Raw genomic sequence first — 21,601 nt, 5'->3', positions numbered from 1 at the left:
ACACACAACCTGTGAGATTTGAGCTTAATTACATGGTTATACTATTTAACCATAACATTTTATTCTTGTGTGTTTTCTTCTCTATGCTTGTAATCTTCACTTTGTTCCATTCTATATGTCCAATGTTTAGTGTATTTAAATGCATGCATATGATTGAGGCCATCATTTGTTACTAGTTCACTTACCCCAAATAGCCTACCCTTTCAATTACCTTTGTTAGCCACTTTGAGCATTTTAATCCCCATTTGTTCTATATTTTACCACATCACTAGCCTTAAGCGGAAAAACAAATTAATTATCCTAAATTGAATCTTTGGTTAGCTTAAGATAGAGATTGTGTATCAATTAAGTGTGGGGAACTGTGGGAACTTGGTTTGATAAGAAAGTGTTGAGTTTTATTGATAAAATATTGGGAATTTGGGTACCTACTCATGTGAGACCAGAAAAATTAAAAATCCGTGTGCATTGATATGTTATGTTTACCTTTATATTCTTAAAAAAAAATTTCCTATAATTAAATAAGCAAATAAGGGGACAAAATTACCCCAATGTTAAGTTAATGAAAAGTCAATGCATATGTGATACAATTTAAAAGAAAAGTTGATGCATGAGTATGAGATGAAAAAGTGGGAATTTTTGGTAGCTAGGCATAATTTTAGAAGTTATATAGAGTGTGTGTGTGTATAGGTGAGAGCTTAGGTTAGTCAATAATTCAATTTATAGCTCACTTAACCATACATATATCCTCACCTTTGCCTTAGCCCCATTACAACCTTGAAAAGACCTCATGATATTTGCATTGGTACATTAAATATTTGTTGATTGGTTAGGTGAAGAACAAAATGTAGAAAGCATGACTAGAGAAGACTAGAGTGAATTACTCCATACACTTGAGTGATTAGAGTGCATATATACCATCAGTGAGGGTTCAATGCTTGATTCTATGTTCCCTGCTTTCATGAGCCGTCTTCTTACAAGTTTACTTGTCTTCACTGTATGATTTTAATTAGTGATATCTGGTTTATGTTTGTCATGAAGAACTCATTTACTTTTAATGATAGAATCATCTTAGCATATAGTTGCATTCACATATATGTTGCATTTCATGAGTCTTACTTTTCCCCATTTATTCTTTTGATCTCCTTGAGCTTAGCATGAGGACATGCTAATGTTTAAGTGTGGGGAGGTTGATAAACCACTATTTTATGATTTATCTTGTGCTGAATTGAGTGGTTTTTATCAAGTCTTTGCACACTTATTCATACAAATTGCATGGTCTTACAATTCCTTCCTAGTTTTGTTCTATGGTTGAAAACTTGCTTCCTAAGCCTTTGATTTGTGTATTTTAAATCTCCTTTCTACCATTTGATGCCGTGATCGATGTGTTCAGTGTTTTTAGGCTTTATAAGGCAGAAATGGCTTAGAGGATGGAGAGGAAGCATGCAAAAAAAAATGGAAGGAACACAAGAAATAAAGGAGACAACTAGCGAGCATCGACGCGCACACATGGCTCATACGTGCGCGTGACCTGGAGATTTTCACAGCGACGCGTGCGCGTACCTAACGCGTACGCATGGATTGGAGTTCTTCAAGACGATGCGTGCGCGTACATGACGCGTACACGTGACACGCGAAGATGACCAGCGACGCGTGCGTGTGACTGACGCGTACGCGTGATCTGCAGAGATCACAGAAAATGCTGGGGGCGATTTTGGGCCGAGTTTGGACCCAGTTTTCGGCCCAGAAACATAGACTAGAGCCAGGGGACATGGAGACACTCAACACACATTCTCATTAGCATAGTTTTTAGTTTTAGTTTGGAATCTACAGAGAAATTACTCCTCTCCTCTAGGTTTTCTTTTACATTCATAGATTTCTAGTTTTATACTTTTGCTTTGGATATTGAGAAGAATCATTACCTCCGTTGAAGTTGCAATTCTAGTTTGTTTTCTTATTCCCTTACTCTTCCATATCCTTAATCTTTGTTCAGAGTTACAATAAGATTGTTTTTATAATTTATTAATGCAAGAAGTATTTTTCCATTTAAATTTTATTATTAGTTTAATTGCTTCCAATTGATTTTAATTACTATGTTCCCTTTTTACTTCTCTTACAAAACAACGAAGATGGTATTCATGTTGATAGAGTAGACTCCCAACTTGACTTGGGGGTTGATTAAAAGGAGACACTTGAGTTGGAATGCTCAAGTGATTAGTTAAATTAGAAGTTGTTGGCTAATTCTATATTTACTAACTCTAGTCCTTCCTAAGGGAGAGGACTAGGACTTGCGAATAAGAGTTAGCTCAATCACTTGACTTTCCTTTATTTAGTAAGGGTTAACTAAGTGAAAATAACAACTTTTTGATACTGCACTTGAGAAAATCCAGCAAGGATAGAACTTCCAATTAATCATACCCCCGGTCAAGGCCTTTTATTCTGAATATATAAATCTCTTTTAATTTACATTGCTTCAATTCACAATCCTTTATTTTCCTATCTTTCAACTCATCAAAATTTCTCGGAAAACTCCTGATTAATAAAATAGCACTCTTTTGTCAACTCGTTGGGAGACGACCTGGGATTCATACTCCCAGTATTTTCATTTTAATTTTGTGACAACCTTTCTAAATTGATAAGCGGATTTTTGCTGGTTAAGAACTATACTGGCAACGTATTTCTATATTGATTTCTTAATCGGTTGATTTTCGCCCGCATCAACTGGTTGTTGGCAACCATGTCTATGAGTTCCTGCGCCTCATCAAGTGTATTTTCATGTGAATGGAGCCACTAGCAGAGTTGTCCAATGACATCTTGGACATCTTAGAAAGGCCATCATAGAATATTTCTAACATGGTCCATTCTAATATCATGTCAGGAGGACATCTCCTGATAAGTTGCTTGTATCTCTCCCAAGCTTCATAGAGGGAATCACCTCTTTCTGTTTGAAGGTTTAAACTTCCACCCTAAGCTTGCTCAGCTTCTGAGGTGGAAAGAACTTGGTCAAGAATCTATTGACCACTTTCTCCTAGGTGTCTAGGCTTTCTTTAGGTTGGGAATCCAACCATAGCCTTGCTCTGTCTCTTATAGCAAAGGGAAAGAGCATGAGCTTATAGACTTCTGGATCCACTCCATTAGTCTTGGCAGTGTCACAGATTTGCAGGAAATCAGAGATGAATTTATTGGGATCTTCTTGTGGAAGTCCACAAAACTGGCAATTCTGTTGTATTAGAGTGATCAGTTAAGTCTTCAGCTCAAAGTTATTTGTACCAATGGCAAGTATGGAGATGCTGCGCCCATAGAAGTCAGAATTGGGTGCAGTGTAAGATCCAACGACCTTTCTTGCGTCTCCTCCCACTTCTAGATTAGCTGCCATTGTTGTATCTTCAGCTCCTAGCTCAAGAGCTTCCGTGAGGTTCCTTCCTGCTCTTTGAGTTTGCTACAGACGCCTCCTTAGGGTCTTCTCAAGTTCAGGATCAGGATAAAAAATGTAACACCCTAATTACCATAAGCCTTACCTTGCGTCGTAAAGCAAAGGTTAATCAAAGGTTACGATGATTCTAAATGCTAGTACATATAGAAAGAAATAATAATTCTCGAAGTCCGATGAAGAATTAAGCTTAAAAATAGAATTTGAAAAGCACAAAGCATACACAAGAAGCTAAAAACTCAAGGAACAAGATATACATACAGATATCAAGACATATATAGATATATAAGAGTATAATAGTATAAAGATCTAGCCGCAGCTCGCATAGTTTAAGCCGGCTAGTTATATACAGACAATTCAGAGTTTTTGAAAGTAAAATAGCTTATACAATATTTCTCTCATCATAAGCCTCTAAGGCAAATATAAATATAAAAGTGAGAGATCTACGCAAAATAAACCAAAAGACTTCCAAAACATAGCAAGGATCCTCCGTTCTATCACCATCAGGCAACTCACCGAGGTGGGTTGCGACCTGCATCTGAAAAACAACAACAGAATATGGTTTGAGAACCGGAGGTTCTCAGTATGATAACAGTGCCCAGTGATATAAGATATAAGACTTCAGGATGCCAGAGGCAATCCTAGAACCTCATATCCATCACAAGATTCAAGCTTAAACCATAAGCAATTTAAAACATTAACTTTAAAACCACAATGAAAAAGGTAGTCTAACTTAGTGGATTCCTAATCTAACTATTCTCTGTTGTTTCACAGCCTTCGCCAACCTAGCCGCCATGTGATCCTATCGCCACCTCCTTCCGAACCTCCTCAATCCCTGTAGAAAACACAAATAATAACAATGCAAGTAAAGCAAAGTATAAGCATGTATATCAGATAAATCAATAAGCATTTAGGCTTGTTAAACACTTAGGCAAACAATACAAGTCGACAAAGCAAATAAAATAGATAGAATATGAACATGATGAATGCCTGTCCTATTTGGCTGTGCGATGAGCGGATAATTTATACCCTTTTTGGCATTGTTTTTACATAGTTTTTAGTATGTTTTAGTTTCTTTTTATTATATTTTTATTATTTTTTATTCAAAAAAAACATTTATGGACTTTACTATGAGTTTGTGTGTTTTTCTGTAATTTCAGGAATTTTCTGGGTGAAATTGAGGGACCTAAGAAAAAATCTGATTCAGAGGCTGAGAAAGGACTACAGATGCTGTTGGATTCTAACCCTCCTACCCTCAAAGTGGATTTTCTGGAGCGACAGACAACCGATTGGCGCGCTCTCAATTGCTTTAGAAAGTATACATCTTGGGCTTTCCAGCAATATATAATAGTCCATACTTTATTCGAGATTTGATGGCCCAAACTGGCGCTCAAAGACAGCCTAAAACTTCTTGGCGTAAAACGCCAGAACTGGCACCAGAATTGGAGTTAAACGCCCAAATTGGCACCAAAGCTGGAATTTAACTCCAAGAACATACTATGCACGTGAAAGCTTCAATGCTCAGCCCAAGCACACACCAAATGGTCCCCAAAAGTGGATTTCTGCACTATTTGCACTTAGTTACTCATTTTCTGTAAACCTAGGCTACTAGTCTAGTATAAAAACTACTTTTAGAGATTTATTTTACATCTTTGGATCACTTTTGATCTTTGATCATCTTTTGGCACTTTTATGTTACATTTGGGAGGCTGGCCATCCGGCGATGCCTAGACCTTTTTTCACTTATGTATTCTACGGTGGAGTTTCTACACCCCATAGATTAAGGTGTGGAGCTCTGCTGTTCTTCATGAATTAATGCAATTACTACTGTTTTCTATTGAATCACGCTTGATTCCATTCTAAGATACTCACTCGTACTTCAATCTAGAGAATGATATGATCCATGACACTCATCATTATTCTCAATTCTATGAACGCGTGCCTGACAACCAATTCCGTTCTATCTGAGCTCAACGTAGTCATTGGGCGACAGCTTGAGTGCGTATCTCTTGCGTATCTAATACACGGACCGAGTCCGAGCTTCAAACCTGCGAATGTTGGGTGTAGTGACAGTGTGCAAAAGGATAAGGGTCCTATTCTGACGCTAGTGGGAACCAACGGATGATTAGTTGTGCGGTAGCTGTACATGGTATTTTTCATCCGAGACGAGAAATCCGACAATTGATTAGCCATGCAGAGATCGTTCCTGGTATTTTTCATCCGAGAGGATCATACAGCTTGCCATGGAAGGGAGCACACATGATTGGAAGAAGGCAATAGGAAAGCAGAGGTTCAGAAGCAACAAAGCATCTCCAGATGCTTATTTGAAATTCCCACCAATGAGTTACATAAGTAACTTTATTTTATTTTATGTTTTATTTATATTTTAATTATCAAAACCTCATAACCATTTGAATCCACCTGATTGAGATTTACAAGGATGAACATAGCTTACTTCAAGCCGACAATCTCCATGGGATCGACCTTTACTCACGTAAGGTATTACTTGGACGACCCAGTGCACTTGCTGGTTAGTTGTGCGGAGTTGTGAAAAGTGTGAATCACAATTTCGTACACCAAGTTGTTGGCACGTTGCCGGGGATTGTTCTAGTTTGGACAATTGACGGTTCATCTTGTTGCTTATATTAGGTAATTTTATTTTATGTTTAAGTTTTTTTATTTTTAATTTCGAAAAATTCAAAAAAAAAATAATAATATAGTTTTCAAAAAATTCAAAAAATTTGTTCTTCAGAATTTTTAAGAATGAATTCTAGAGTTTCATAAGATATGTTGAAGCCTGGCTGGCTATTAAGCCATGTCTAATCTTTTGGACTGAGGTTTCCACTTATCTTTGTAGGAGCCTTTTGCTTCCCATCAATTTGGCTGTTGTATGTAATGCTCTGCTAAAGCTTGGCTGGCCATTTGGCCATGTCTAATTTTTTTAGACCGAAGCTTTAGACTAACATTGCATGAATCCTGGAATTTTTATTAAAAATTTTGTATCTTTTTATTTTCTTTTTCAAAATAATTTCGAAAAATATACAAAAAATTAACAAAACCATAAAAACCAAAAATTTTGTGTTTCTTGTTTGAGTCTAGTGTCAAATTTTAAGTTTGGTGTGAATTGCATTCTTTTAATTTTCTTAAAATTTTCGAAAATTCATGCATGTGTCCTTCTTTGATCTTCAAGTTATTTCTTGATGATTTTCTTTGTTTGATCTTTACATTTTCTTGTTTTGTGTCTTTTCTTGTTTTTCATATGCATTTTTGAATTATCAGTGTCTAAATTTTAAAAATTTTTAAGTTTGGTGTCTTGCATGTTTTTCTTTTCTTAAAAATTTTAAAAAATATGCTCTTGATGTTCATCATGATCTTCAAAGTGTTCTTGGTGTTCATCTTGACATTCAAAGTATTGTTGCATGCATTATTTGCTTTGATCTTAAATTTTTATGTCATGTGTCATTTTGTTGTTTTTCTCTCTCCTCATTAAAAATTCAAAAATAAAAAATAATATCTTTCCCTTATTTTACTCATAAATTTTAAAATTTTGGGTTGTTTCTTGTTAGTCAAGTCAAAATTTCAATTTAAAAAATTGCTATCTTTTCAATTCTTTTTCAAAAATAAAATCTTTTTCATTTTTCTTCTTAATATTTTCGAAAATTTTAAAATTAATTTTCAAAATCTTTTTCTTAATTTCTATTTCATATTCTCAAATTTATTGCTAACATTTAATGTTTTGATTCAAAAATTTCAAGTTGTTACTTGCCTATTAACAAAGGTTCAATCTTTAAATTCTAGAATCATATCTTTTAGTTTCTTGTTAGTCAAGTAATCAACTTTAATTTCAAAAATCAAATCTTTTTAATTTCCTTTTCAAATCTTTTTCAAAACAAATTTCAATCATATCTTTTTCAAAATTTAATTTCAAAATCTTTTTCTAACTTCTTATCTTTTCAAAATTTATTTTCAAATCTTTTTCAATTAACCACTTGACTTGTTTATTTGATTTTAAAAACAGTTTACTATTTTTTATCTTTTTCAAAACTACCTAACTACTTCTCTCTCTCTAATTTTCGAAAAACCCCTCACCACTTTTTCAAAATTCTTTTTAATTAACTAATTATTTTAAATTCTAATTTTATTTTATTTCTTTCAATAATTTCGAATTCTAACTAATAACTAAAAAAAAAAACAAAAATATTTTTCTTTTCTTTTTAATTATATTTGAAAATTCTCTCTCTCATCTCTTTCTATTTATTTTATCTATTTACTAACACTTCTCTTCTTATAATTCGAACACTCTCCCTCTCTCTGTGTTCGAATTCTTCTCATTCTATCTCTACCTCATTCTTCCATTCTTCTACTCACATAAAGGAATTTCTATATTGTGACATAGAGGATTCCTCTTCTTTTCTATTCTCTTCTTTTTCATATGAGCAGAAACAGGGATAAAGACATTCTTGTTAAAACTGATCCTGAACCTAAAAGGACTCTGAAGAGGAAGCTAAGAGAAGCAAAAGCACAACACTCTGGAGAGGATCTTACAGAAATTTTCGAAAAAGAAGAAGACATGGCCGAACCCAATAACAATGGTGGAGATGCAAGAAAGGTGCTTGGTGACTTCACTGCACCAACTTCTGACTTCTATGGAAGAAGTATCTCAATTCCTGCAATTGGAGCAAACAACTTTGAGCTTAAGCCTCAATTAGTTTCTCTAATGCAGCAGAATTGCAAGTTTCATGGACTTCCATTGGATGATCCTCATCAGTTTTTAGCTGAATTCTTGCAAATCTGTGATACTGTTAAGACCAATGGGGTTAATCCTGAGGTCTACAGACTTATGCTTTTCCCTTTTGTTGTAAGAGACAGAGCTAGGATATGGTTGGACTCACAACCTAAAGAAAGCCTGAACTCTTGGGAAAAGTTGGTCAATGCTTTCTTGGCCAAATTCTTTCCACCTCAAAAGTTGAGCGAGCTTAGAGTGAAAGTCCAAACTTTCAGACAGAAGGAAGGTGAATCCCTCTATGAAGCTTGGGAAAGATACAAGCAATTGATCAGAAAGTGTCCTTCTGACATGCTTTCAGAATGGAGCATCTTATGTATATTCTATGATGGTCTGTCTGAATTGTCCAAGATGTCATTGGACCACTCTGCTGGTGGATCTCTTCATCTGAAGAAGACGCCTACAGAAGCCCAGGAACTTATTGAAATGGTTGCAAATAACCAGTTCATGTACACCTCTAAAAGAAATCCTGTGAATAATGGGACAACTCAGAAGAAAGGAGTTCTTGAGATTGATACTCTAAATGCCATATTGGCTTAGAATAAAATATTGACTCAGCAAGTCAATATGATTTCTTAGAGTCTGACTGAAATGCAAGCTGCATTAGACAGTACTAAAGAAGCCTCCCCTGAAGGAGAAGCTTATGACCCTGAGAATCCTGGAATGGAAGAGGTAAATTACATGGGAGAATCCTATGGAAACACTTATAATCCTTCAGGGAGGAATCATCCTAATTTCTCATGGAAGGATCAGCAGAAGCCTAATCAAGGGTTCAATAATAATAATGGTGGGAGAAATAGGTTTGGCAATAGCTAGCCTTTTCCATCATCTTCTAAGCAACAGACAGAGAATTCTAAGCAGAGCCTCTCTGACTTTGCAACCATAATCTCTGATCTATCTAAGACCACTCTCAGTTTCATGACTGAAACAAGGTCCTCCATCAGAAATTTGGAGGCACAGGTGGGTCAGCTGAGTAAAAGAGTTACTGAAATCCCTCCTAGTACTCTCCCAAGCAATATAGAAGAGAATCCAAAGAGAGAGTGCAAGGCCATCAATATGACCAAAATGGCCGAACCTGTAGAGGAGGGAAAGGCAGTGAATTCCAGTGAGGAAGACCTCAATGGACGTCCACTGGCCACTAAGAAGTTCCCTAATGAGGAACCAAAGGAATCTGAGGCTCATACAGAGACCATAGAGATTCCACTGAACTTACGGTTGCCATTCATGAGCTCTGATGAGTATTCTTCCTCTGAAGAGGATGAAGATATTATTGAAGGGCAAGTTGCTCAGTATCTAGGAGCAATGATGAAGCTGAATGCCAAGTTATTTGGTAATGAGACTCGGGAGGATGAACCTCCATTGCTCATCAATGAACTGAATGCTTTGGAGCAACTGAAATTACCTCAGAAGAAACTGGATCCCAGAAAGTTCTTAATACCCTGTATCATAGGCACCATGACCTTTGAGAAGGCTCTGTGTGACCTGGGGTCAGGAATAAACCTCATGCCACTCTCTGTAATGGAGAAACTAGGGATCTTTGAGGTACAAGCTGCTAAATTCTCACTAGAATTGGCAGACAAATCAATGAAACATGCTTATGGACTTGTAGAGGATGTCTTAGTGAAAGTTGAAGGCCTGTACATCCCTGCTGATTTCATAATCCTAGACACTGGGAAGGAGGAGAATGAATCCATTATCCTTGGAAGACCCTTCCTAGCCACAGCAAGAGCTGTGATTGATGTGGATAGAGGAGAGTTAGTCCTTCAATTGAATGAGGACTACCTTGTATTTAAGGCTCAAGGATCTTCTTCTGTAACCATGGAGAGGAAGCATGAAAAGCTTCTCTCAATACAGAGTCAAACAGAGCCCCCATACTCAACTTCTAAGTTTGGTGTTGGGAGGCCACCATTAAGCTCTGAGTCTCTGTGAAGCTCTCTAAGAGCTCACTGTCAAGATATTGACATTAAAGAAGCGCTTATTGGGAGGCAACCCAATGTTATTTAATTATATTCATTTGTTTTCCATTGTTATTTTATGTTTTCTTTAGGTTGATGGTCATGTGAAGTCACAAAAACAACTGCTAAATTAAAGCGGAATCAAAAATAGCATTAAAAACAACACACCCTAGAGGACATGCTTACTGGCGTTTAAACGCCAGTAAGGATAGCAGAATAGGTGTTTAACGCCCAGTCTGGTAGAATTCTGGGCGTTAAATGCCATAATGGGCAGCATTCTGGGCGTTTAACGCCAGAAAAGGGTGTCTGGCGTCTGGTTGGCGTTAAATGCCAGAAATGGCAAATAGACTGGCGTTTAACACCAGAAAAGGGTGTCTGGTGATGCGTGAGCATCTTGTCTATCTTTTCCTAGTGAATTTGCATTTAATTTGTTGAGTTTAATTAAGAATTAATTATATTTTAGCCACTATAGATGCTATTTTGAGTTTTGTACAATACTGTTTATTTTAGGTAGCATTTGGCGGAATTTGATGGAGTTTCTGCAGAGAAAGAGAAGAAGCCAAGGAGATGACCAGCGAATACCGACCCGGACGCATGGCTCACGCGACCGCGCGGAATGGAGGAAATCACAATGACGCGATCGCGTGCCTGACGCGAACGCGTGGACTAGAATCTGCACAAATGACGCGAACGCGTGGACGATGCGGATGCGTCACGTGCGCCACGTGCAGAAAATGCAGAAAAACGCTGGGGGCGATTTCTGGGCTGTTTTAACTCAATTTTTAGCGCCAAAAACATAGATTAGAAGCTGCAGACTGGACAGAACAAGTGGTCCCCACCCATCAACTGAAGATCTGTTAATTAATTCAAATTTAAATTCAAATCTTAAATTAGAAAAAGATATTATTTTAAGTTTAATTTTAAATATTATATTTTAAATTTATTAGGATTAGTTATAAAAAGGGATCTGATGCCATCAGATGGTAACTCGGTACATTTGGACCTGAATCCTTATTTTCTCTTTTCCATGAGCAACTAAACCTCCACTGTTAAGGTTAGGAGCTCTGTCTATTTCTATGGATTAATTTTATTGCTTTTACTATTTTAATTTATGTATGGATTTATAATTTAAGAATTGTTTTCGCTCTTTATTTTATGAATTTGGGTGGAACGGAAGTATGACCCTCTTTCTATCTGAGTTCTTGTAAAACTTGGAAAAGCTCTTTCCCTGAACAACAACTTGAAAACTATTTCTCCTAAATTTTAATTATCTGAATTTAATAGGATACGTGACATATAATCCTTTTACCTCTTGGATAATTAGAGTTTTTGTGGCATATAAACTAGAAATTGATTATCACCCTCTAATGGGAATTAATTGACCAAGGAATTGGCAGTTAATGAATTTTAGAGGAGACTAGGAAGGTCTAAGGAATTAGGGTCTAGTCACATACAGTTTTCCATAAATTAAATCCTGCATAATTAAATTAGTTAGTAAGAAAAGTTAATCCGGAAAAATAGATAACTCTGAAACCTTAACTATCTTCTTCATATATTATTCCCATCTTAATTACTTGCCTTTCTTCAATATTTTTGATATTGTTTAATGTCTTTTATATTGCATCTCAACACTATTTTCTGTCTGTCTAACTAATCCTATCAAACGCTATTGTTGCTTAACCCATCAATCCTCGTGGGATCGACCCTTACTCACGTAAGGTATTACTTGGTACGACCCGATGCACTTGCTGGTTTGTAAGTGTGGTTGTAAAATACCGCACCAAGTTTTTGGCGCCGTTGCTGGGGATTGACTGTGATTAACAACTTTTCGTTGTTTGATTGTTTAGATTAGATATTTTTTTTTTATATTTTTTTATTTTATTATTAATTTTTATTTTGCATTTTTTTTACGTTAATTTTTTTCTTTTCTTTTACGTTAATTTTTTCTCTTATTTTTCCTTTAAGTCATTTACTTTCTTTTCCTTTTCGTTTAAACCCCCCTCCCCTGTTTTCTTTTTACTTCCTTTTTGCTTTCGATTTTCTTTTACTTTTTTATTTTTTAATTTTTCTTTTCCTTCTTTCGTCCGTTTTTAATTTATTATTATTATTATTTTTTTTATTTTTATTTTTATTTTCAATTTTGATTTCCTTTCATTATTTTGTTATTACATTAGTTTGTTTTATTTTTATCTTTATATATATAAAAAAAAATTTTCAAAATATTTATTTATTTGTTTAGTATTTTTTATTTTATTATTTTATACAGGTTACCTCACAGGGACTTCTCTACACTCTGACGTAGAGAGACTCATTTTTTTCTTGTTTTCTGCTTGTGTATGCGTAGGAATAGAAACAAAGGACATCTCTTAGACTTTGATCCTGAACCTGAAAGAACTTTCAGGCGACGTTTACAACAAGAAAGATTTTGCAAGGCTGCAGAATCCACTATGGCAAATAATAATGCTAATGCCAATATGGTAAATCCAAATGGGGATGATCAACAGAGGAGAGTGCTTGGCTCTTATTCTGCCCCTACTGCGGATCTCTATGGGAAAAGTATTGTGGTGCCTCCTATAACTGCAAACAACTTTGAGTTGAAGCCACAACTGGTCACTCTGGTGCAGCAAAATTGCCAGTATCATGGACTTCCTCATGAATATCCAAATCAGTTTATATCTGATTTTCTACAGATATGTGATACTGTGAAGACAAATGGAGTGAATCCAGAGATGTACAAACTCATGCTTTTCCCGTTTGCTCTGAGGGATAAAGCAAAGTTATGGCTAGATTCCCAACTAAAGGAGAGTCTGAATACGTAGGAAAAGGTTGTCACGGAATTTCTCACTAAATTTTTCCCACCAAAGAAGCTGACTAAGCTTAGGTTGGAGGTTCAGACTTTCAAGCAAAAGGAGGGTGAAACTCTTTATGAAGCTTGGGAAAGGTACAAGCTGCTGACTAGGCAATGCCCTCCGGACATGTTCTCCAAGTGGACTCAACTAGATATTTTTTATGAAGGCTTAGGAGAGATGTCAAAGATGAGCCTAGACACTTCTGCAGGCGGTTCATTGCACAAGAAGAAGACACCAGAGGAGACTATTGAGCTGATTGAATTGGTTGCAAGCAACCAATATTTATACACATCTAACAGGAATCCTGTGAACTCTGAGGCCGCTCAGAAGAGAGGCGTGTTGGAAGTAGAAGCTGTTAATGCTCTTCTTGCTCAGAACAAGCTTATGTCTCAGCAGATAAATCTACTTACTCAACAGATGGGTGGCATGCAAGTCTCAGCTATCAACACTCAAAATCCACCCCAAGATACCTCCTATAACATGACAGGTAACTTTATGCAAAATGATAATTATGATTATGCTCAACCCTCTTCTGAACAGGTGAATTACATGGGGAGTGGTCCTAGAAATCCCAACAATAATCCATATTCTAAGACATACAATCAGGGATGGAGGAATCACCCAAATTTTGGGTGGAGAGATCAACCTCAGAAACCTCAAAACTTCAACAATAGTTCTCAAGGTGGTTTTCAACAGAACAACCATAATAACCGCCAATTTCAATCTCAGCAACAACAACCACCTCAGCAGGCAAATTCTAAATCCCAAGAAGATTCTAAATGGGAGATGATGAAGAGTTTCATACAAGAAACCAGAGCCTCCATTAGAAACTTGGAGGTGCAAATGGGTCAAATGAGCAAGCAATTACCTGAAAGGTCTTCAAATACATTCCCTGGTTGAAAAGGAAGCTCCAGAGGAGAAGAAGGAAGAGGTAGAGCACGCCCCACCTAAATGTGCAGACAACCCGTTTCCTAACTCTCTTGACACTTACCCCACCTTACCAAAGGCCCCTGAATACAAGCCGAAAATGCCATATCCTCAGAGGCTTCAGAAGGCATCCAAAGAAAAGCAATTCTCTAAATTTTTAGATGTCTTCAAAAAGATGCAGATCAACATCCCTTTTGCAGAGGCCCTGGAGCAAATGCCTCTCTATGCTAAATTTATGAAAGAGTTGTTGACACACAAGAGGAATTGAAAGGAGCAAGAAACCGTGGTGTTAACCAAGGAATGCAGTGCTATTATTCAACACACCCTTCCTGAGAAGATGCCAGACCCAGGGAGCTTTGTCATTCCTTGCACCATTGGAGAAGTCGGCATTCAGAGAGCTTTATGTGATCTTGGAGCTAGCATCAACCTCATGCCACTTTCAGTAATGAAAAAGCTTCAAATTGAGGAGGTAAAACCCACTCGTATTTCTCTTCAACTTGCTCATCTTTCTATTAGATTACCTGTAGGTGTGGTTGAAGATTTACTTGTTAAAGTAGGACCATTTATTTTCCCTGTTGATTTTGTGATATTAGACATGGAAGAGGAGGCAAAACCCTCTATTATACTTGGTAGACCATTTTTAGCTACATATAGAGCCCTGATTGATGTGCAAAAGGGTGAATTAACCCTGAGGGTCAATGAAGAACAGGTGGTCCTAAATGTTTTTGAAGCCCTCAAACATCCCAATGATTCTGAGGGGTGTATGAAAATAGATGTTATTGAACCACTTGTTCAAGAAGTACTGGAAACTGAGGTACTTGATGATGTTCTGGATCCTATTTCTGAGTGTGAATTAGTTGAAGTTGAGGATTCACCACCCCAAAAAGAGCTGATGAACACGCCTATAAGGGAGAAGGAAGCCCCTAAGCTTGAGCTCAAACCTTTACCTCCTTCTCTGAAATATGTGTTCTTGGGTGGAAATGATTCATACCCAGTGATTATTAGCTCTTCTTTGAAACCTGAAGAAGAAGAGGCACTTGTTTCAGTGCTCAAGAGCCATAAAACAGCTCTTGGGTGGACCATTAGTGACTTGAAAGGGATTAGTCCAACCAGGTGTATGCACAAGATCCTTCTTGAAGATGATGCTAAGCCAGTCGTGCAACCACAAAGGAGACTCAATCCAACTATGAAAGAGGTGGTCCAAAAAGAGGTAATGAAATTATGGGAAGCAGGTATTATTTACCCTATTTCTGATAGCCCTTGGGTAAGTCCTGTGCAGGTAGTTCCCAAGAAAGGAGGGATGATAGTGATCCAGAATGAAAAGAATGAGCTTATTCCTACAAGAACAGTCACAGGATGGAGAATGTGCATAGATTACAGGAGGCTCAACACTGCTACAAGGAAGGATCATTTCCCCCTCCCCCTTCATTGATCAGATGCTTGAGAGGTTAGCTGGTCATGCTTTTTATTGTTTTCTAGATGGATATTCTAGATATAATCAAATTGCAGTGGACCCTCAAGATCAAGAGAAGACAGCATTCACATGCCCCTTTGGAGTATTTGCTTACAGGAGAATGCCATTTGGACTTTGCAATGCTCCAGCAACTTTTCAGAGGTGTATGCTTTCAATTTTTTCTAATATGGCTGAAACGTTTATTGAAATATTTATGGATGACTTTTCTATTTTTGGTAATTCTTTTGCATCATGCCTTAAACATTTATCTCTTGTCTTGAAATGGTGTCAAGAATCAAACCTTGTTTTAAATTGGAAAAAATGCCATTTTATGGTTACAGAAGGCATTGTTCTTGGACACCGGATTTCAAGTAAGGGAATTGAGGTAGACAGAGAAAAGGTGGAGGTAATTGAAAAATTACCACCACCAACTAATGTTAAGGCAATTAGGAGTTTCTTGGGTCATGCAGGATTTTATAGAAGATTTATAAAGGATTTTTCTAAAATTGCTAAACCATTGAGCAACCTGTTGGTTATTGATGTTCCTTTTGTCTTTGATTCTGATTGTCTGCATGCTTTTGAAACTCTGAAAGCAAACCTTACCTCTGCTCCCATTATAGCTCCCCCTGACTGGGATTTACCATTTGAATTAATATGTGATGCTAGTGATTTTGCTATAGGAGCTGTTTTAGGACAGAGGCATGGTAAGCTTGTACATGTCATTTATTATGCCAGTTGTGTGTTAAATAATGCTCAAAAGAATTACACAACTACAGAAAAGGAATTATTAGCTGTTGTGTATGTTGCTGATAAGTTTAGGTCTTATTTACTTGGTTCTAAGGTTATTGTTTACACTGACCATGCTACTTTGAAGTACCTTCTAACCAAGCAAGATTCTAAACCAAGATTAATCAGATGGATGTTGCTCCTTCAGGAGTTTGATATTGAAATAAAAGACAGGAAAGGGTCAGAAAATCAAGTAGCTGACCATCTTTCTAGAATTGAGCCTGAAGCAGGAGTGCAACCACCCACAGCTGTAACTGAGACATTTTCGGATGAGCAATTATTCCTCATTCAGCAGGCTCAATGGTTTGCAGACATTGCAAATTATAAGGCCATGAATTTTATCCCAAGGGAGTACAGTAGGCAACAAGTGAAGAAGCTATTGACTGATGCAAAGTACTACATTTAGGAGGAACCATACCTTTTTAAAAGGTGTTCAGATGGAATTATCCGGAGGTGTGTCCCAGATGAAGAAAAACAGTAGATTCTTTGGCACTGTCATGGTTCTGAGTATGGAGGCCACTTTGGTGGTGAAAGGACAGCTACAAAGGTCCTTCAGAGTGGGTTTTACTGGCCGACTCTCTTCAGAGACTCAAGAGCATTTGTAAAGCACTGTGACAGATGTGAAAAAGCAAGGAATCTCCCTGCCAACCATGAAATGCCACAACAGGGGATTCTTGAGGTTGAGTTGTTTGATGTGTGGGTATTGATTTCATGGGACCTTTCCCACCCTCACATTCAAACAACTATATCCTAGTGGCAGTCGACTATGTGTCCAAATGGGTGGAAGCTGTGGCTTTGCCCACCAATGATGCCAAGGTGGTAATGAGCTTTCTTCAGAGGTATATCTTTAGCCGGTTTGGCGTCCCAAGGACACTCATTAGTGATGGGGGAAGTCACTTCTGTAACAGACAGTTGGACTCTCTTCTGCATAGATATGGAGTCCGTCATAAGGTGGCAACCCCTATCACCCTCAGACAAGTGGACAGGTTGAAGTTTCCAACAGGGAGCTTAAGAGGATTCTGGAGAAGACCGTCAGTGTTTCAAGAAAGGACTGGTCTAGGAAGCTTGATGATGCTCTCTGGGCATACCAGACAGCATACAAGACTCCAATTAGCATGTCCCCATATCAGTTGGTCTATGGCAAAGCCTGTCACTTGCCAGTGGAGCTGGAGCACAAGGCTTATTGGGCAATCAGGTACCTGAATCTTGATTCAGAAGCTGCAGGAATTAAGCAGATGCTTTAGTTGAATGAGCTTGATGAATTCAGATATTCAGCCTATGAGAATGCCAAGCTCTATAAGGAGAGAACCAAGCTACTGCATGATAAGAAGATTGCCATCAGAATCTTTGAGCCAGGACAAAGAGTGCTTCTGTATAATTCAAGGCTCAAATTCTTTCCCGGGAAGCTGAAATCCCGGTGGTCAGGACCGTTTGTGGTTACCAGAGCCTCACCATATGGTCATGTGGAAATACAAGAAGAAAATTCTGACAGGAAATTTACAGTGAATGGCCAGAGGTTTAAGCATTATCTTGGAGGCGAGATTGACCGCCAGAGGTCCACTCATCTGCTGAACTAACAGAACTGACCGTCAAGCTAGTGACGTTAAAGAAGCGCTTGTCGGGAGGCAACCCGATAATTTCGTACCCTTCACCATTTTTGTTTTTAGTTTTTCTTACTTATTTTGTTTTTATTAAGTTCTTACTAATTCTCTGATCATACAGCTATGTTCTTCCAGGAACCGACCACCTCAAGCTAAATAAAAAAAAAGAGAGAAAATGCTACGCGACGCGTCCGCGTCGCAAGGGGAGGAGAGAAAAATAAAAATGAACAAAGAGTCACGCTGGAGCGTGGCTGGAGGCGTGCCAATGGCACAACTCGTCCCACACGACCGCGTCGCTGACGCGTCCGCGTCGTATGGGCATAACAGCCTCCCACGCGACCGCGTGACCCACGCGGCCGCGTGCCCTGATTTTTGACGTAAAACAGGTGCACAGCGGAAAGTTGTGCTAGAGTGGTGCTGGAATGGCGCTGGACGCGCAATTCCCTTTACGCGACCGCATGCCCCACGCGGCCGCGTCGTACCCCATTAACTGCCCACTCGCGCGATCGCATGCCCCATGCGATCGCGTCACCCCAATTTTGGCAATCATATCAATTTGAACAGAGAGTTGTGCTGGCGCGAGGCTGCACTCGCGCCAGAAGCACAAACTGGGTCACGCGACCGCGTGACCGATGCGATCGCGTCAATTAGTATAAGAGCAATGCGTGCGACCACGTGCCCCACGCAGCCGCGTCGCTTGGGCCGCCCATTTTTCTCTCTCTCCCAATCCTAATTCTCTTTTATTCTCTTATCCTTTTATTTTTTTTCTTTCATTTAAATATTTGTCTCTTCTATTTTCAGTTCTTCTTTGCTTGAGGACAAACAAACCTTTAAGTTTGGTGTTGACACTGCGCTTATAGGTTTTCTAGTACAAAAGGGAGGCGAATCATCTTCACGGAGGAACACAACCTGAAGAATAAAATGACCGCTAGGATAATTAAGGTGGTTGAGTTCCTTTCATTTTTATTCCTTCCCTCTTTTCTATATTATGTTCCGGTTTCCTGTTATTTTTCTTTGTTTGTTGCATGATCCTTTATTAGTTAGAATCCTAGGACTAGTTTAGTTTTCATTTAATTGCTTTAATGCTGAAAAGATGTTTCATGTACCACTCACTGAACTTGAATCTAAAAATAAAAGAAAAAGAAGTGATGTATTGCATGAGAAATTAAGTTAATAGTCTGATTTACTTAAATGTGGTGGTATTTTCTGTGATTTTGAATGCATGCATGAACAGTGCATAGTTTTTGATAGTGAAGTTTATGAATATTAAAATTGTTGGCTCTTGAAAGAATGATGAAAAAGAAAAATGTTTTTGATAATCTGAAAAATCATAAAATTGATTCTCGAAGTAAGAAAAAGCAGTGAAAACATAAGACTTGCGAAAAAAAATATAAAATAAAGAAAAAAAAAACAGCAAGCAGAAAAAGCCAATAACCCTTTAAACTAAAAGGCAAAGGGTAAAAAGGATCCAAGGCTTTGAGCATTAATGGATAGGAGGGCCCTAAGGAATAAAATCCTGGCCTAAGCGGCTAAATCAAGCTGTCTCTAACCATGTGCTTGTGGCGTGAAGGTGTCAAGTGAAAAGCTTGAGACTGAACGGTTAAAGTCGTGATCCAAAGCAAAAAGAGTGTGCTTAAGAACTCTGGGCACCTCTAACTGGGGACTTTAGCAAAGCTGAGTCACAATCTGAAAAGGTTCACCCAGTTATGTGTCTGTGGCATTTATGTATCCGGTGGTAATACTGAAAAACAAAATGCTTAGAGTCACAGCTAAGACTCATAAAGTAGCTGTGTTCAAGAATCAACATACTGAACTAGGAGAATCAATAACACTATCTTAAGTCTGAGTTCCTATGGATGCCAATCATTCTGAACTTCAAAGGATAAAGTGAGATGCCAAAACTGTTCAGGATTGCAGTTGTAAACCCCACTATAAGAAGAGACATGAGCTTAATCGAACTCTCGTTCTCATGCAAATTCACATCCTAAGCTTATATTAGTGTTGGTTGCTTGAGGACAAGCAACAGTTTAAGTTTGGTGTTGTGATGCGTGAGCATCTTGTCTATCTTTTCCTAGTGAATTTGCATCTAATTTGTTGAGTTTAATTAAGAATTAATTATTTTTTAGCCACTATAGATGCTATTTTGAGTTTTGTACAATACTGTTTATTTTAGGTAGCATTTGGCAAAATTTGATGGAGTTTCTGTAGAGAAAGAGAAGAAGCCAAGGAGATGACCAACAAATACCGACGCGGACCCATGGCTCACGCGACCGCGCGGAATGGAGGAAATCACAATGACGCGATCGCGTGCCTGACGCGAACGCGTGGACTGGAATCTGCACAAATGACGCGAACGCGTGGACGACGCGGACGCGTCACATGCGCCACGTGCAGAAAATGCAGATAAACGCTGGGGGCGATTTCTGGGCTGTTTTAACTCAAATTTTAGCCCCAAAAACACAGATTAGAAGCTGCAGAATGGACAGAACAAGTGGTCCCCACCCATCAACTGAAGATCTGTTAATTAATTCAAATTTAAATTCAAATCTTAAATTAGGAAAAGATATTATTTTAAGTTTAATTTTAAATATTAGATTTTAAATTTATTAGGATTAGTTATAAAAAGGGATCTGATGCCATCAGATGGTAACTCGGTACATTTGGACCTGAATCCTTATTTTCTCTTTTCCATGAGCAACTAAACCTCCACTGTTAAGGTTAGGAGCTCTGTCTATTTCTATGGATTAATTTTATTGCTTTTACTATTTTAATTTATGTATGGATTTATAATTTAAGAATTGTTTTCGCTCTTTATTTTATGAATTTGGGTGGAACGGAAGTATGACCCTCTTTCTATTTGAGTTCTTGTAAAACTTGGAAAAGCTCTTTTCCTGAACAACAGCTTGAAAACTATTTCTCCTAAATTTTAATTATCTAAATTTAATAGGATACGTGACATATAATCCTTTTACCTCAAGGATAATTAGAGTTTTTGTAGCATATAAACTAGAAATTGATTATCACCCTCTAATTGGAATTAATTGACCAAGGAATTGGCAGTTAATGAATTTTAGAGGAGACTAGGAGGGTCTAAGAAATTAGGGTCTAGTCACATACAGTTTGCCATAAATTAAATCCTGCATAATTAAATTAGTTAGTAAGAAAAGTTAATCCGGAAAAATAGATAACTCTGAAACCTTAATTATCTTCTTCATATATTATTCACATCTTAATTACTTGCCTTTCTTCAATATTATTGATATTGTTTAATGACTTTTATATTGCATCTCAACACTATTTTCTGTCTGTCTAACTAATCCTATCAAATGCTATTGTTGCTTAACCCATCAATCCTCGTGGGATCGACCCTTACCCACGTAAGGTATTACTTGGTACGACCCGGTGCACTTGCCGGTTAGTAAGTGTGGTTGTAAAATACCGCACCATCTGGCTGGCGTTAAATGCTAGAAAGGGATAGTAGACTGGCATTTAATGCCAGGAAAGGTAGCAAAACTGGCGTTAAACACCAGAATTGGCACACAGAGGGCGTTTACATGCTAGAATGGTGCAGGGAGCAGAATTCCTTGACACATCAGGATCTGTGGACCCCACAGGATCCCCACCTACCCCACCTCTCTTTCTCTTCTCTTCATACCTTTCCATAACACTCTTCCCCAAATACCCTTCACCTATCAAATCTTACCCTCTTTCCCATAATCTCTTCACCACTCACATCCATCCATCATAAAATCCCACCTACCTCATCATTCAAATTCAAACCATTTTCCTCCCAAACCCAACCCCTAATACACGCATTCCC

At 37.8% G+C, this 21,601-nt stretch overlaps 1 non-coding gene across 1 annotated transcript; it reads right to left on the bottom strand.

Annotated features, from left to right (window-relative positions):
* Positions 1-8,399: 8,399 nt before the first annotated feature.
* Positions 8,400-8,507, bottom strand: LOC148567777 (small nucleolar RNA R71). The gene has a single exon (XR_015882391.1). It is a non-coding gene; the product is annotated as a small nucleolar RNA R71 (small nucleolar RNA).
* Between the last annotated feature and the right edge of the window lie 13,094 nt (positions 8,508-21,601).

This window comes from Arachis ipaensis, chromosome B4 (assembly GCF_059453495.1).
Source record: "Arachis ipaensis isolate K30076 ecotype BB chromosome B4, ASM5945349v1, whole genome shotgun sequence".
In the NCBI taxonomy this organism is placed as follows: Eukaryota; Viridiplantae; Streptophyta; class Magnoliopsida; order Fabales; family Fabaceae; genus Arachis; species Arachis ipaensis.
The sequence above is the reverse complement of the archived record's forward strand: the minus strand, read 5'-3'. Positions and strand labels throughout refer to the sequence as shown.